This window comes from Protopterus annectens, chromosome 3.part0 (genome assembly GCF_019279795.1).
Source record: "Protopterus annectens isolate FY-2018-M chromosome 3.part0, PAN1.0, whole genome shotgun sequence".
NCBI lineage: Eukaryota > Metazoa > Chordata > Ceratodontiformes > Protopteridae > Protopterus > Protopterus annectens.
Window position 1 is genome coordinate 372704428 of NC_056731.1, and position 19641 is coordinate 372724068.

At 43.2% G+C, this 19641-nt stretch overlaps 1 protein-coding gene across 1 annotated transcript in view; it reads left to right on the forward strand.

The window, feature by feature from the left end:
• Nucleotides 1-19641, forward strand: part of VOPP1 (VOPP1 WW domain binding protein) — a 1075975-nt gene that overhangs the window by 978565 nt on the left and 77769 nt on the right. The gene's annotated exons all lie outside the window — the stretch shown is intronic.

Genomic DNA, 19641 nt, shown 5'->3' on the forward strand with positions numbered 1-19641 from the left:
CAGTAGGCATGAACTGCACTCAACCAAGCTGACCTGGGTTGGGTCACATGTTTGAAGGTTACCAATGTCATTGTCAATGAGTGCCATGAGGATGCGAACCATACCATTGCAGACCAGGCTAGTCAGGCTTATGGGGTGGTAGTTACCATGGTCAGTTGTGATTTCACCTTGATGGAGCGGAATAACTGTTGTCATGTAGCCTGTGAAGAGGCTGAGGTAGGAATGCTTAATTAGGTGGGGGGCAGGTTGTCTTGTACAGTTTGCAAGATGCAGTCTGGGTCAACATCTGCCTCCATTGATGCTGTGTTCTGCTGTTAGGCCATTTCCACCTGTGTGCCTCTGATGGCTGGGATACTGTAACTTTTGGGTAGTGTTGTGGGCACTTTAGGGGGTGAAGTATGCACCGAATGTATCTGCAAGGATGTTGGCGATATCAGTAGGGTCAGCATATTTTGTGCTATATTTCACCGGCACAGTGCAAATCTGTGTGTCACCACGTAGATCCTTGAAAAACCCAAAGAAGGCTTTGTGGTTATCTTTCGAATCCTTGCGTATTCTCCTGCTGATGTTAGCCTTGGATGATGTCATAAGGGACCTACGTATCATACTAATAGTGGTCACGGATGTCTGCCCTTTGTGGGATTTGCTGTGTGTCTGGAACACTGTCCTATCTCTGTAGTATAGCCTGTTTAATGCAGAGGTCCACCAGACAGGTGTCCTTGTCTAGGAGGAGCGAGTCTTGGTTTACCAGTGATGGCACAATCCATACATCCGTGTAGGTGCTTATAGACTGCATTTGTAAATCTGTCTGTATTTTGAGCAGTGTTTCCCCTTAGCATGGAGGCTGTGAAACCCCCCACCCCTGTCACTAGTAGTGTAAATTTAGCTGTAGAAAAGGTATACACTGTGGTATCCATGGGTGGGGGAGACGCTAGGGTGTAAAAACAGTGAATAGTTCATGGTCAGATCTAACCAGTGACCGGTTAACCTCTGCTGTGGTGCACCTGTTGCCCATGTTGATGATGACCACATCTAGTAGTTTCCACCCCATGTTAGGGAGATTACCACCTGATACAGGGCATATGAGGTGATACATTCCAGGAAGCGCTGGTCCTGGAAGTGAGTACCGGAGTACGTTTCCCAGTTAATGGCATGGTAGTTGACATCAACCAATGCCAAGGTGTGCGTTAGGACTGTCGTGTTCTCCACTGTCTCCAGGTAGGTGGAGTGGAGGTTCTGGGTCATGGAGGGTGATCAGTAGCAGACCACATTCCACATTGCAGTTGTGGCTGATGTTAGCTGCACATGGATGATCACAGAGGTATCATGCTGCCCCACTAACCTGGAGGTGTAGGTATCCCTGATGAATATGGATACAGCCCCTCCATGTCTATCAGTCCAGACAGATTTCAGTTAATGCACAGATGTTGATGTTGTCCATCCTGAGGAGTGCCGTGAGAGCATGCATGTTGTGATCACAACCCCTGGTGTTGAGTAGCATAATCCTCATTGAATCTGCTATTGTGCTGCTTACAGAGCTGGTATTCACCTTTGAGACTCTCCTAAATAAGGCACCATGGGACCGCCAATAGCCTTGGCCAGTATTCCAAAGCGTATGGCTGACACATAGGCCGCTATGGTATCATTGCATGCATGTTCCCCATCTGTGCTTGTTTTTCATCTCCCCTGTAGGTAACCTACTGGTAAGTAATAGAAAGTCTTAAACTTATACAAGTCTTCTAGCTTCCAAGATAGGCTTTTGGAGTGACTAAGTATCAGTGTTCTGTATGTTCTCACTGTACTCAGCTGTTTCCTGACTACATGGTGAGTTCTCACTGTATATTGTGATCCGAAGGTCTGTTTATTCACATATTATGGCTGTGATGGCCTGCACGTTAGAGGTTCACAGATAGCCTACTACCTATCTGCCCAAGGGCAATTAGAAGCATAGCAACAGTGTGCTGGCCTTCCCCGCACCATTGATGGAGTAACTGAGCCTCTGTCAAGCATAGCCAATGAAGCAATTCCAGGCAGAGATGTTGGAAGTTGTTGAAGACTGGAGTTGTGGAGGGTTATAGGGGCACTTACTGATCTAAAGAGGGCATATTAATGTGGAAATTCAACACCGTTCAATTCCCCCAACAGGTCTTGCAGCTATCAAACTGGACAGGCTCGCCCACCCCCTGGCTGTATGGTTCTGGGACACATGATCCCAGGGGTGTATAGTCTGTTACTCATTCACACAACAAGGTTTCCCTTGAAGTGAGTCAGTGAGGGGCTATACCTAATGTAGTTAGGAATGTAATGTATTGTCTCACAGTACATTTGTTATATGTTATTTCAAAAGTACGTGAAGCTCAGTGAGTTTGGGGGCTCCAGCCCTTTGATTAGCCTAGCTTACACACAGAAATAATCTAAATAGGAAACAGGCGGAAGCAACGTTAATGTCAACAGTGTAATGGTTACAGCATCTGCATAGCATCTGTGCATTCGAGGTTACAATCCTGATAAAGGCAGGGATGTTTATCATGTGCAAAAGTATACCTTAACCACAACTTCCATATATAGGTAGTAATCGTCTGTATAATAAACATTCGACTCACCCATATAAACCCACGTGTGCAGGAGAGTACAGTCAACAGAGAATGTAATGTTATGTCAGCACATAGTCTGATGTTACGTCACTGACATGTATATATCCGGAGTAGTTAGCAGATGTGGCCGTGTTTGCGCGCACAGGTTATACTTTACAAAATTTGTTTAACTGTGTTTAACCGCTGCTATAATGTCACACAAGCACTTTTAAACATGCTTACAACTGCTTAAATGAGCCTTATTCTGCAGTATAAAACATTCGTAAAGCATTGCAGGTGTCGAACCCTGGACCATGCACACTATAGTCATGGGACGTACCACTAAGCCATCCGAGGTGTACACATGTTTCATGGTCTTGGGTCTACACCTTATACCATATGCATTTCACTGTAATGATCACAAATGGGACAATGACTTTGTGTACATATGTACAGTACATTATAATGTACTGTAGTTTGTGAACCAACACATTACAGTCTACAGATGTATTACTGTTACAAACTAATACGAAATATATAAATATATATATATATATATATATATATATATCAGTGATGTCTGCACACACACACACACACACACACACACACATATATATATATATATATATATATATATATATATATATGTCAGTGATTTCTGCATATATATATATATATATATATATATATATATATATATATATATATATATATACATTTACATCAATAGCCATATATATATATATATATATATATATATATATATATATATATATATATAAACATATATGAACACACTTCGTGACACAGAAGTACTCCAAAGGAATTGGAGTGTACCCAAAACACATGCAGCTCTGGTATTACAACAATTAATATTAATCTAATTCACCATAGAAGGGGTGGTTGTTGTGTATGTGAAGTTTGGGGAGGGGGAGGAATGATGGGTAATGCAATCATGCATCAAGGACGGCCTGGGTTGGATGTCCAATAAGTGAACTGGAGGGGCATACATGGAGTATGGGGACAATATAAAAAGGACACAAAGTAAGAACCTTACTCATTCATAATACACCCTGTCATGTCACATTGCAACACCTACTTTCACAAACATATGAACATTAACATGTATCAGACATATGTACACCAACTGGCTGTCACATTTGTTTTTGGTAGTGAGGAATGTCTGTAGTACAATGTATATTCTAATCACCATAACATTCGTACATATCTCAGATGCCTAAGTGGTAAAGTCAGTGACAGTGGTGTTTATGGTCCCGGGTTCAAGACCTGCAAGGGCTGTTAGGTTATTTTGAGGCAAGAGTAAGGGCTTTTGGATGCAGGTGGATTAAAGCACTCTTAAGCAGTTGTAAGCGGGTTTCCATGTGTTTGCACAATGGTAAGCGGTGCTGAAACACGGTAAATGGAGAAGCGCTTCACACGTTTGACCTTTGCTTAATGTCAAGTAGATCATGGGCAAACCTGCTCACAACTGCGTAAATGTGTGTTATTCACACTTTCCCTACCAGTGCCTACTCTAAGAGGTAAAATAATAACACCTTCTAGGAATAGAACCCGCAACCATGTATTCCATTCTCGGAGTAACCTCCCACTAAGCTACCTGGGATGTATCTATCTCAGCTGTGTATGCAGACAGGTTAAAACACAGAAGGGAGGAATGTGTTGAAACACGACAACCCCCCATGTACTCAATTAAAGGTGTATGCTCACATTTACAGATATATAGATTATATACATATATATATATATATATATATATATATATATATATATATATATATATATATATATATATATATATACAGAGAGAGAGAAAGAGAGAGAGAGATACATAGAGACATGTCGATATATACAGGTCTACATATATATATATATATATATGTAGATATATAGATAGGTTAAAAACATCGAAAGTGGTTATATCTGAGTATAACATGGACCATAGCAATCACACATTCTGCCCCCCCCCAAACAATATGAACATAACATAAGAGTATATGCCAATACACTATTATAAACATGTTCTGTGGAGACAGTCACCAACACAACTGCAATGACTGCAAATATCCATGACAGAATTATACAGACAGATTTCATTTTGCAAATCTTTATTACATTCTGAAGTATTGCCAAAAGGATTCAAGGACTAACAGTACCTGCATGCTATACAGGAAACATTTAATATTGCCTTAATGAATCAGCCAGCAATTACCATAGTATTGGTCCACTAAGGGAGAGGTGTTCACATAGGGAAAGAACACCCACACACATATAGATGTTGTATAAAAGGGGTTCCTACACACCTGCATGTGCTATGTACACCCACCAACATCCTTCCCAAAACCGAAATAATTACTTCAGTACATACTGTCATACCATAACCAATTATGCAACTACTGTACAACATCTCCTAAAACCTTAACATACCTGGACACATACACACTAACATGGCCATATGTGAAATAGTTGCCGTTATACAACTGAACAGCTGCTGATGTAACAGGGTTTGTATGAACTAATCCCATTTCAGAGGGTTGAAAGGTTTGTACACCAAGAAGTTTTACCGAGTACTGATTATTAGCACAGTATGATACACAGTAACACCAAACTAAATATGTCTGGTAAGCACACTGTAAACCCCCTAACATTATATGCATAGCTATGCAGTCTTGAGCTGGGCAAACAACCTGGCCAGACTGAAACATATATAGAAGTATTAGGTACAGACAAACCCTGCACAAGTAGCAATGTTCAGAAATGTAACAGCAGTACTCACATTTAGACCAACTCCTCTAAGCATTACACACAATATATTACTGTTCGTCTCCATACAGCTGTTCCAATAGATTCCAAACAAAACTTCCATGCTGTCTTCCTCACAAGTAAGGCAAAAGGACAATGCCCAAGTGGAGTGCTCAATTATACTCCACTGTAGCCATGGTATTGGCTAAGGCAGAAGCAGCGCAGCTGATGTGTATGTAATTAACTACTTAGGAACACCAATTGGTCATCGGGATAGCACATGTTACTGATCTGTAACTATAAAAGGTTGCCTTGTCACACATTCCAAACCATTTATATCTACCTGTAGAACAGTATAAAACACTGAAAGACGAACCGAAAACGAGTATTACACTAGTTAATAACACCTCCAATTACTAAGATGGCATGTATAACATGTAGTATATCTGTGTATGTAGTTCCTGTACTGTAAGAATTACAGTGTAATCAATGCATATAGTGGAAATAGCTATCTTGTAGTGATGTACTGTTGAGCAGTAGTAATGCTTGTAGTATTCTATGTGAGTACTGCTGTAGGTCACACGGCACACTCCACATACATCATAAGGGATGATACGGGCTTGGAACCCACCAATTTGCTTCCAGCCACTGTCAGTGTCAGGAATGGTCCAACAAGTATGTGCTATAACAGGGGATAGTATATGTCGATATATTGTAACAGTCGACATATGTATGGGTGTATAAGTAAGATGAACATGTTAAAGGTGGGCTTACCATGCAAATATGGTGTGCATTGTGGGATATTGTGCCAATAACTGTGAAATGTACAGCATTCTAGGCAGATCTGTATTCTATTCTACACAGCAGTTCTGTTATGTTATGCAAACAGTAGTTATGTCTATTGGCAATTACAATACTCAGTGACAGCATACATAGCATTAGTATTCATCTGACAGGTTAGCAGCATGAGAGCAAAGATAATTGGAAGAGCCAGGTAACTATCCATGCACATAACACATGTAATATCCACCTCACTAGTATCGTTTGCAAGCAGTAACAGCTGTGCATGTGTACATGTTATGCAAATGTGTAGTGATCCTTGTTACAGGGCTGGGCCAAATGGTTATGTGCAGACCTACATAGAGTGGATATTGAGAGTACAGACACACTGGTTGAACTACCAGGTTTGTGTAGCCCAACCTCTCATTGCCAACCTAACAGCCTCCTGCACAAACTGTATGTAAGGTAGTGCACAGCACTGGTAATGAAACAGGTTGCATATCATCTTTAACTCCAGTGTAACATCTGCAGTAGGAGTGTAAGATGTATCAGACAGCTGCCCATGTGCAATAGCCGCTTCATAGGTGATGGCTAACACTATCTGATTATATCCTGATCATGTTGATAGTGGCATCAGAGCCTATTGATACATGACTCTATTTGGAGAGTGGGTGTCTGTGCCCATCAGAGCTCATGGTCCTGGCGGATATGTGAGTATATACCTAGAGAAGGAAACAGACCTGTAGGCACTTGCATCATCTGTAATCAACTAACAGAATGTGATGTGCTCCTAAGAGTAGGTTTGCTGCTAAAGGTAGCTACAATGTTTTCACAATAGCCAGTGTTGTCACGTCCATAACACAAATATGTACCTGTGAGCATCACTGTCTAAAACATCTTCATAGGCAATGCATAAACTAAATACAGTACTTGGTACTTGTAGTACTGAATGCACATACAGGCATGTCCACTAGTCAGCTACTGGTGTTTACTAATATCAGCTTTGTGCATGTGGCCATCCAGGGAAAATGTAATTTCTATGCCATGTACACTGTCAGACCCACCTAACACCATGCCCCACATGTTGTTTGGGATGCAGCTACAGGGGTAAGCTGGAAGGCAGCCCAGTCTACAGCCATGACTGGACTGGACAGTCATGAGGTGTAGGTTAACACATTCAGCTCATCAACACAACCAACACATACCCTTACCAGAACACAGTAAGGACAGCCACACACACTACCAGAAATCACACACATTCACAGATCTGGCCAAACAAGTGACCCACCAAGTAGGAAGAGACAGACACCGAAATACACAAATTGTATGACATAGTTTGCATAATTGTGCCACACCTCTGAACACATGACTGGAAACATGCCCAACAGTACTCATTTGTGAATGCAAACTCTAGCACTGTTACACATCAACCTATACAAGGGCATACATACTGTCAGCTGCCTGTCTGCCATGATTAGCCACATACTCATATACTCAGACCACTGTACATTTCTTATATGTTGTTATTTCAAGAGTACATGAAGCTCAGTGATTTTGGGGGATCCCGCCCTTTGCTTAGCCTAGGTTACACATAGAAATCATCTAAATAGGAAATAGGCGGAAGCAACGTTAATGTCAACAGTGTAATGGTTACAGTATCTGCAGAGTATCTGTGCATTTGAGGTTACAATCCTGATAATGGCAGGGATGTTTATTATGTGCAAAAGTATACCTTAATCATCCCTTGCATATATAGGTAGTAACCATCTGTATAATAAACATTCAAATCACCCATATAAACCCATGTGAGCAGGACAGTACAGTCAATAGAGAAGGTAATGTTATGTCAGCATATAGTGAGATGTTATGTCACTGACATGTTTATATCCGGAGTAATTAGCAGATGTGGCCGTGTTTGCGCGCTCAGGTTATACGTTACAAAGTTTGTTTAACTGTGTTTAACCGCTGCTATAATGTCACACAAACACTTTTAAACATGCTTACAACTGCTTAAATGAGCCTTATTCTGCAGTAAAAACATCTGTAAAGTATCGCAGGTGTCAAACCCTGGACCATGCACACTATAGTCATGGGACGTACCACTAAGCCATCCGAGGTGTACACATGTTTCATGGTCTTCAGACTACACCTTATACCATGTGCATTCAACTGTAAAGATCACAAATGGGACAGTGACTTTGTGTACATATGTACAGTACATTGTAATGTGCTATAGTTTGTGAACCAACACATTCCAGTCTACAGATGTATTACTGTTGCAAACTAATATGAAATATATATATACATATATATATATATATATATATATATATATATATATATATATATGTGATGTCTGCACGTATATATATATATATATATATATATATATCTATTATACAGTTACATCAATAGCCATATATATAAACATCTATGAACACACTTCGTGACACAGAAGCATTCCAAAGGAATTGGAGTGTACACAAAACACATGCAGCTCTGGTATTATAACAATTAATATTAACCTAATTCACCATAGAAGGGGTGGTTGTTGTGTATGTGAAGATTGGGGTGGGGGAGGAATGATGGGTAATGCAATCATGCATCAAGGAAGGCCTGGGTCAGATGTCTAATAAGTGAACTGGAGGGGCATACATGGAGTATGGGGACAATATAAAAAGGACACAAAGTAAGAACCTTACTCATTCATAATACACCCTGTCATGTCACATTGCAACACCTACTTTTACAAACATATGAACATTAACATGTATCAGACATATGTACACCAACTGACTGTCACATTTTGTTTCAGTAGTGAGGAATGTCTGTAGTACAATGTATATTCTAAACACCATAACATTCGTACATATCTCAGATGCCTTAGTGGTAAAGTCAGTGACTGTGGTGTTCATGTTCCTGGGTTCAAGACCTGCAGCGGCTGTTAGGTTATTTGGAGGGCCAGAATAAGGGCTTTTGGATGCAGGTGGATTAAAGCTCTCTTAAGCAGTTATAAGCGGGTTTCCACATGTTTGCACGATGGTAAGCGGCTCTGAAACACGGTATATGGAGAAGCGCTTCATACGTTTGACCATTGCTTAACGTTGCGCAGACCACGGGCAAACCTGTTCACAACCGAGTAAATGTGCATTATTCACACTTTCCCTACCAGTGCCTACTCTGAGAGGTAAAATAATAACACCTTCCAGGAGTAGAACCCGCAACCATGTACTCCATCCTCAGAGTAACCTAACACTAAGCTACCTGGGATGTTCCTATCCCAGCTGTGTATGCAGAAAGGTTCATAGATTCATAGGTTCATAGATTAGTAAGTTACATAGCATTATTAATAAGCTACCTGGGATGTACCTATCCCAGCTGTGTATGCAGACAGGTTAAAACACAAACGGGAGGAATGTGTTGAAATAGGACAACCCGCCATGTACCCAATTAAAGGTGTATGCTTATATATATATATATATATATATATATTTATATATATATATATATATATGGGTTCATGTCAAACCAACGACATGCAAAAGAACGACATTCACTATATCGAAATGAAACCATCGACATTTCAAAACATCGACAGTACATTTATACGTAAGTACAGTTCTAACATGGGTCCTGCAAGGGGGAAGTAGTATGGGTACAGTGTCATATCATATCCTTTACTCCTATCTATGGGATGCAGCTGGACAGTACTTCCCTTTGATAGTTACATCACCACAAAAGACAGGTAGTGGCACCCCTAATCATGAAAGGGTGCCATTCAGGAATATAGAGATAACTGCTCAGCCATACCCAACACCCATGTGACCCATAATAGATCACATATTTCCTTTAAGGGTTACTGCCCATGTGTAGATGGCCTACACTGCCCTTCACAATACCTAGCTGCACTATGTAGCATGCAGCCTACCCTGAATAAAGCCATGTCCAACCCAGAGGTGTTGGATATGCTACACTTAACACATTTGGATCCCAAATAAACACATACGTCATGGACATCCACCTTTCTAGTACAAGAATCAGAACATGCCTGACAGATCCCTGTCCCAAACACTTAACATACTCTTGCCATACTATGCATACCTGTCCAGCAAAGCTGCACATCGTCCCTCTCTGTGACATGGTGTGATGACCTCATGCCAAATATATCAGTAGCCATGTATATCAGTTCTGTGGCACTGCTTGAACTGGCCACTGAAACTTACCTGTCTGTTGCCTACAGCTAGGTAGCCTGTCTGCCTAGGCTCATAAATGGACCAGGGCATATAGCCTACTAGATCACTATAACCATACATGCTATAGTTGATATCGAACCCTGAAAATACCAACAGGCTAGCTATTGTCCCATGTGTTACACATGTGCAACACAGGCAATACATGGCAGAATTCTACACAGCTGTACAGTGCCATGTAGATGTATATGGCAAAACACATGCATGTTTGCAAGTCTGCAGGGTCACAGGTCATGTCCCTAATGGCTATGTATGACTATATATGTGGCATATACACAGCATTAAGGTCTATTGCATTAATGTGAACACATCCAGGAATGTGCTGATAGGTAAAGACACCACTACAGGCAAACAGACATGCCCTGGTCAAGACAACATCCACATGGTGCATGAACAATGTCATCGCATGACACACACATATATGGCAATAACATCACATCACCAGTAGGTGTCAAATGTGTGTGACCTATACATGTCAGTGGTGTTAGTGTCATGTAGATTTACAAAGACGTAGTTGTAATCAAATGTGATACACATGTATGTTCAGCTGTACAGCTGTACGTCTCTGTGAGTTACTGTGACCTGTCTCCATTGTTATGTCTTTCAGGGATGCCACATAGCAGACTGCCACTGTACAGCTGCTTGGAGGATGAGATCCTCATCCCATACCTCCTCGACAACTACTCGACGCTCTTCAGCCATGTGCCACAGGATGCACAGCAGTGGGATGCCCTGTGGGAGGAACTCTGCAGGAGGGTAAATGATGTTGGCAGTCACAATCGCACCTATCAGCAGGTGCGCCGACACTGCACTGACCTGATAAGATGGGCGAAACAGTGTGCTAATGCAATCTCCAGGGAACAAGGTGCAACAGGTGGGGGGCCACTCACCCAGCCCCCACTCACATGTACCGAGGAGCTACTGGCCAACCTGGGGACACCTGCTGACCTCCATCCACAAGCTTTAGCTGGTATTGTGGAGGTGGGTGTCTCTCAACCAGCGAGCCTGGAGTTGCCAGGTAAGTCACTACTGCACATAAAACACAACTATATATCACATAGTTACATGTGTTACTGTACAATATGTAATGTAACATCATATGCAAGGCATGTATGCACACATGCCACATACTATAGTCTGCTACTCTATGTATGCACATATGTGCATACTCCATAGTATAGTGTACTGTACTGGCTTATGTGCTAACATGGACATTGCACCCTGTAGCTGTTACACAGATGTGGATAATGATCTTACTGCTGTGACACTCCTGTTTAGGTACCTCTGGCATTTTGCAGCGACAGCAGCCTGTGTCAGGTGAGATTGTTATTTTTTACCAGGCCTGATAATGCACGGAACATATTGATAGCATGCTATCTGCCATAACACGCATACACATAATGTATGGTGGTCCTGTTAATGGACACTGGTCAGACCTGCAATGCATCACACTGTTTACCTATGTGAAACAACTGAAGACTATATGAAACCCCTACACTAAACCTTCCAAACTGTCATTGCCAGATGAGTGGACAACAGTGAATACAATGGTGGAGGTGTGTTCCACTGTAGGGACAGGTACTACATATCAGTATTACACATGTTGGGAATACAAACAGTACTGTACAGAGAGCATATGTGTACACACACGCTAAATGTGTTGGAGCTGGAGTGTGCCCGGCCCACAGGATACACCTTTGTGGAGTATACCCTTGCTATGAATGTCACACAATGTCATGTGCTATCAGACATGTCCATGACATGTAGTGGGCTGACTGCAACACTGCTCAACTATCCTAAAAAACATATCTCACATCCCAAACATACCACCCTTTGTCTGCATAACCCTGTCCTCAGTGGGGCATATGACATCTATGGTTGTATGTCATATGGGATAGCACTGACATGTGAAATAAGATGGCCATCACAACCATTAAACATGTGTACACATGGGCATGGAGGATGGCCAGAGACATGAAGCAACACACACACAGTAGAAGTAATGTACATGTGTGTACACCCTGTTGTACATTGGCTCGGCACAATACAACTATGGCATTTGTGTAATGGTGATATTGCAGATGTGAAACACTAAACATCATACAGACCTGTGCACAGCTTGTGTAGGCATAACATGTAACCACCACATAACATGTCTTGAACATCTGGAGTGTGTCATGACATGGAAGCATTCACCTATACAGTATCCAAATACATACACGTGTTGCACAACATACACATACAGCCACATCAAGCCACAGATACAGTACATTCATTTTGCTGGTGTCAGACATCACTGTCATGCCTGCTCCTCATCTGTGTGAGGTACACAGGTGGCATGTGGGACATAGAGTACGTGTAAGTTAGCCATGTGTGGGCATAGTTGCCAGGCATCAGTAATATGGTTCCAGATGTGCAGGCGTATCAGCTGTATACCCTTCTGTGACCTGTGTCACACATTCCACATTAGGGTTTATTGTGTATACACCTCGGTGAAGTGGGTCACATTCCACATTAGAAATGTATTGCATGTGAACATAGTCATGGTTATAAACTGTGTCAATAGCTCATACTACATAGCAATTGTGAAGCCACATGATGCCTTGCAATAGCTATGCACATCAGCTGAATGTGTAGTATGTCCCTGCATATTTGTAGGGTGGACAGACAACATTGCATCCGCTGAAGGCCCATGTTAGTATAACACGTCCCTGCATTGGGACACCATTACCGTACTGTAGATTGGAAAGGACACCATTGTGTTACACATGTATGCATGTCATTCAACATGTCTGCAGAAGACATGTCATACTACATGTGATTGGCAAGGTCATACGCCACACAGCAGGCCGATGTACTGTAAACCTGTGCTGGTCTGTGGCACCATTGCAAAGTAGGGACAGCCATGTCAAACATGTGTGTACAGTCACATGTACAATGTCTCCACTCAGCTCAGGGGGTAGGCGGAATAATGTTGAACAGACATGCATTGCTTTGGGGGAGATATGCAAGCTAGGGCTCAGGCAAAAATAGTATGCAGTCAACATACCCTACAGCTCATGTCCTCACACATAGGGGCATTGGCCAACACAGAGCATCAGTGGCAGATGTACAAAGGTCAGCGATGGTCTGTTAACATGTGGTGTATGTTGTACACACCATGGCACTGAAGTGCAATGGTGCAAAGTTCATGCATTGTGTTGCACGTATGGGGCATAGGCTACTAACACAAACGGTGCAATAGAGGTATGTATGCTAACCACAACTATAATTATGTAAGGTGCATGCCGTCTGCTATAACAAATGCATGCTGTTGTGTGCAACTCAGGGATGTATGATAAGTACCACTATAATTGCCTAAGTTGAAACTATAATTGACTAAGCTGATTGCCATCTGTCATATCACCTGCATGTAACGTGTGTGTCAGTGTATGTCAGTGTGTCAGTGTGTGTCAGTCTGTGTGTTTTAGTGTGTGTCACTCTGTGTGTGTCAGTGTGTGTGTGTGTGTGTGTGTGTGTGTGTGTGTGTGTGTGTGTGTGTGTGTGTGTGTGTGTGTTTGTGTCAGTGTGTGTCTGTCTGTGTGTGTCAGTGTCTGTCTGTCTGTGTGTCTGTCTGTCTGTGTGTCCATCTGTCTGCCTGTGTGTGTCTGTCTGTGTGTGTCTGCCTGTGTGTGTATGTGTGTGTGTGTGTGTGTGTGTGTGTGTGTGTGTGTGTGTGTCTGTCTGTCTGGCTGTGTGAGTGTCTGTCTGTGTCTCTGTTTGTGTGTTTGTCTGTGTGCATCTGTCTGTCCATCTGTGTGTGTGTGTGTGTCTGTGTGTGTGTGTGTGTGTGTGTGTGTGTGTGTGTGTGTGTGTGTGTGTGTGTGTGTGTGTGTGTGTGTGTGTGTGTGTGTGTGTGTGTGTGTGTGTGTATGTTTGTCTGGTATAACTTTTAATTTACAGTTCTTGTCTTCCCCTCACAGGTGTTGATGTAGGTGCATTGCCCTCCTGTGATCCACCTGATGTTAGTGTCCCCACAACCTCTAGCAATGATGATGATAGTATGACTGAGGCATGGGCAGGGTTGTCAGGGGCTGAATCTGTGCCATTGGTTGCCATTCCACCTGTTTCTCCCTCATCCTCACACACAGTTCCCCTGCCTGCACATACCCATTACCACCGGCCATAGAGGAAGGACAGTAGGTGGGTGATAGCATGGAACAGGGAAGTGTGATGACTATGGAAGGTGTGCCTGCACACCATGATCCCAGTCAACAGACTGGTGATGTCCCACACAGGCATGTGCCCAGCGCTGCTCATAGGAGGACCACTGGCCAACATGCCCCTGTGAGACCAAGCACATCAGCTGGAGTCACCAGATGTGTGTTTCAGGCTGTAATGGAGGCACAGGCATGTGCTGAATGGCCCAACAGAGAAGGTCTGATGCATCAGAGGGCTGCTGTCCGTTCATAAACTGACAACATCCAGGCACTTGCAAATGCTCACCATCATCTTGCAGATGTTTTGGAAGGACGATTGGGTGACATGATGGGAGTCCTTGATCGTGGCATGTCAATCCTTGAGCATGGAATGTCTGTGCTGGAACATCTGGTGGGAGTGAGGCGTCGGGCACGTGGGCGTAGGTCAGCTACAACACCTGTTGAAGGTCTACGTGAACATGCTACTGCACATGCCCGCTCCAATAGTGGCGGTAGCAGCAGCAGTGCAGCTGGTGCTGTGCAGTCCACACCAAGACACAGCAGGCCACGTGCACGTGGTCCTGGACGGTCCCAACAGGGACATGAATCCAGTAGACATGTGTCATCAGACAGTACCCAATCTGGACCATTGCCTGGTAGTGCCCGTGCAACCCCTGGCAGGAGCAGGTCACGTGGCAGTGGCTAGACACCATGAACTGTTAAACCTGCCTTGTACAGTCTGCAGCTGTCAATATTACCCCTGAGTAGGCCAGCCACATGCCAGACCTGTGTGCATGCATACACACATTGGAAACAAATGTAGGGCACCTCAACACACACAAGCATAACATCCACACACTCCCAATGATATCACAGGCCCTAACACACACTCATGATATCATCCAATGGCACAGCCTAGGCCTCTGGCAAACATTATCACCCTGTGCATATGATGATGCCTGTGCTGCATCCCTGTCATCCAAACCATCAGTGCAGGGACATGTTCATATGGTCTGATGCACAGGGTGAACATACTAGGTAGACAATTGTAGATTAATATTGTTGAGTAGTGTTGACAGGCAGCAGACATACCATGTATTGCAGTTGTAGAATGCATTTTGTACGTTTGACAGTATGTATCATGTGTAGCAACACTAACAGCATGTTGATCCTGATGTTCTGCCTTCCTCTTTTAGGTGTAGTTGCATGTGCCGGGGGATGTTGGTGTTTGCAGGAGTCCCATATGTACATGTTGACTACCCACAAGTCAGCTTGACAATACCTACATGCAAGTTGTAGCTTCCACATCACAGTTATATTCTCCCATGTTTCAATTATGTTTACTGTTCTAATGATCCAAGAGCATGATAGCTGTGTAGTAAGCTACTGTGTTCAGAGACGTCACATCCATAGTGGGTGACATCACAGGTATAGTTACCTGGAGCGCAGATTGGGTAAAAGAGTCATATGCCGGAAGGCAAGGGTAAAGGCCAGTGGAAATAGTGGCTTCTCATTGGGAAGCAGTAATACCCACTGCTGTGACAGCATGCAAACACAGACACACCCACACACTCAGGGGTTCACAGACACAGTAACACACACTCTGACACACAAACACAGTTGCCAGTGTTCGGATGAGAACCCCTGCCTATGTGCATATCATCATTATAGTACTACGCAATTAAAAGATGCACCACAGAGATTACACATGTAAAGGTAGTTGGAATGGCCTAAGATCGAGGACATCAACAGGGATACTACAGTGCAGTGAGTGTATGTGGGGAGGGGGGGGTCCATCAGTAGGCTATGTAACAACAGGTCACACCCCAGGGAGTGCATGTTAACAGGCGGTAAATATGCCCGTCTACGATTGATGATATCAACAGGGATGCTAGATTGATTTGAGTGGATGGGGGGAGGGGGCATTAACATTTCACTATGGTAAAATACAGCCTCACTCCAGGAACCAGACAGCCATACACATGGACAGCCATACACACACAAACATACGTACACACACACACACATATGTATACACACACACACACACACACACACACACACACACACACACACACACACACACACACACACACACACACACACACACACACACACACACACACACACACACACACACACTAGCATTCACAAAGATATACACCTATGTCACACACATAGAGACACTTTACATGTGTGAGGTTTAACCACCTGCCTATGCCTTTCTTTCTACACTTCACTCTGCACTGGTGTCAACAACAGTGTTCAGGAGAGGGATAACATGTGGGATGTATTCCCAACCATACGTGACATATATGGACTCACCCACCCACACGTGCCAGTACTGTGAATTAAACACCTGCCTATCTCATGATAGGTATCATAGAAGTACAGCACTATCGCATCCGGTACAATGCTTACTGACTCTTTCCTTTGACAACTGTGCTGATATATGCACAATATATGCACAGGGGAGGTATTACTGTTACAAGTGTCATGAGGTTTGCCTTCAGTGTCACCCTTACAGCATTCTACATTGATTGCCTGTCTTCCACTTCAATTTACAAAACCTGACCTTAGCAGGTACACAGGTTATTGTAGGACTGGTTGTAACACACCAGTGAGCTGTCCTCAGCAATCATTCATCTGCAAGGAAGCCCCAGCACTTAGTAGTCATGTCCAAACATCTGTCCATACCTCATGTACGGCTTACTGTACTTAGAGCATAACACCATATACAGTTGGCGATATTGAGGCTGTATTGAAACAGCATGATGTACTAAGACAACAGTCACCTCAGTAAAATATCAATCAATCTCAGTCAACATCAGACACTGCACACACATGGAATCTACACAAACAGCAATACATGTACACATATGCGGTCTACATCAGTATGTGCACTAGCAGGTCAAGAGGATACATTCCACACCTTCCCCATGCCATGTGTGAAACATAGCCGAGCATTACACCATAATGGATGCTGTATTCATGTACTGGTAGGACACCACCACTTTCACCGAGTAGCCAAGTGTACATATATTACAACAGCACATATCAGCGTGACACACACCGCATTATTCCATGTCATGCTCCTATGAACTGTTACTTTGACAGTGCCATGGTGAAGCCAGGGCACTGTAATGGTCAACAGTGAGCACATCATATTTGCCACACACACCTCATATGTACTGGAAGAGTGCCAGCAATGTGCTCTGTTAGAGCTAGGCAGTACACTCATTCAAGCATGTGCGAGGTCTGTGGCTTGTAAACATCTCACTCCAGCATGTACTGGCTATTGTGGTACTAAGGCTAATGTCCAGACAGCACACAGCATGCATGGCTTGCAATTGTTGACATAGGGTATATGTAGGAGCTGTGGCCACACATGGCTGTACATGTCATGAACATATCACCTGTGACTACTCAGGAACATACAGAGCAGAGCTGGATTTCCCTGAGTCTGTCAATACAGGCCTTGTGTAGGTCCTATGGTCCTGTTATTTGAGTATGTTTGTAGGCATTGCATTAGGTGGACATGTCTAAAGACATACATGCCACATGGGGTGTTGTATGATATGATAGGTGTCATGGGTGACCAGTAGAGAGGGGATATTACCTCTGTCAACATAGATATCAAACCTTATGTACTGTTAGCATGCTATCCGCCATGTGCATGTGTGTAATGACTGTAGCCACCTGTATGTAGAAAGGTAAAAGAAAGCTATGGTAATGTAATTTATGTTGTATGAGTGTGGGATGTACATATCCAGGGCAGGTACGGTTAGGTCATATCCAACCATGAGGGTGTTGTTTACTGGTGTACAGCAACAGTCAACCGTGTTAATGCTGACAACATCCGTGGGACCCTGGTATGTGTACAACTGAGCTGGTTACAAACAGTGGTATTATTGTATTGCATAACACATTATGCAGTGGTGTCTGTATATGGATACTTTGCACAGTTGATGTAGGCCTAGGTACAGTCCACCAATCGAGGGTTATCTGGTGGTCTACCATACTATTCATACCACATATGGATGTGTGTTGGTTATCTCAGGACAAGGTGGTGGAAGTATATGAGGATACAACCTAGAATGCAGCATTTGCCACTGTCACTTGTACCTGACTCATCTGTGATGCATTATGTCGGAGTAGTGGTCTTTACATGTGAGTAGCCTTTATGAATATGTGTACACCACCACCTGGAATGGTCCATACCACTGTTATGGCCCACATGACTGGATCTGAGTTATATGGTGGTAGCGCAATTATGCACTACAGAGCTTTCAGCCAGGTGTTCCTCGCTGCACAGATGTCAGTATTCCCCATTGTAGGTTCTACATTGAGCAAATGGATTACTAAAGCCACACATCTAGCACTGGTTAGCATACGCATCCAATGCAATTGTCATGTAGGTGTCAGGGTGTTACATCTGTGTGTAGGACATTTGCCTTGGAACATGGCTATATGGGTAAATGCGACCTAGGTATTACCCACACACACATGTAACATGGATGCATGTGCTCTGTATTGAAGGTTCATCATTCAGTCATGACAGCCCAGAATGACAGACACTGGACAACCTCATAATAACAGCAGGACATTGGCTCATTGTCTTGGTCTAGCAGTTGCCACTCATACCATGACATCACTGCACATGGCATTAATGTGCTTGGTAGCAAATGCCCCATGTAAGGTGACAGACAGCAGCAGAGCTTGTGTATATGACCAATGTGAGATATACATAGGGTAGCAGTCCTGCTATTAATGACAACTACTAACACAGCCGGGAAAGGTCATCTTGACTACTGCACCTCAGTACCATTACACAAGGTGACTCACACATTATGCTTGCACATGCCACTGTTCCACGTATAATGCCACTGTCCACAACCTGCTATCAATGTATGCCTTTCAGGGCAGCAAGGTGTGTGACACATGCTGTAGGTAGCATCCGCCTGTGCGACCCAGGTAACCTATTGTCTGTCACATCCACACATGCATGAATGTGTATACATAACATATATATGTCAGTACTTCATGTACATGTATGCATGTATATCACACAGCACAGACACAGATATATCATTTACA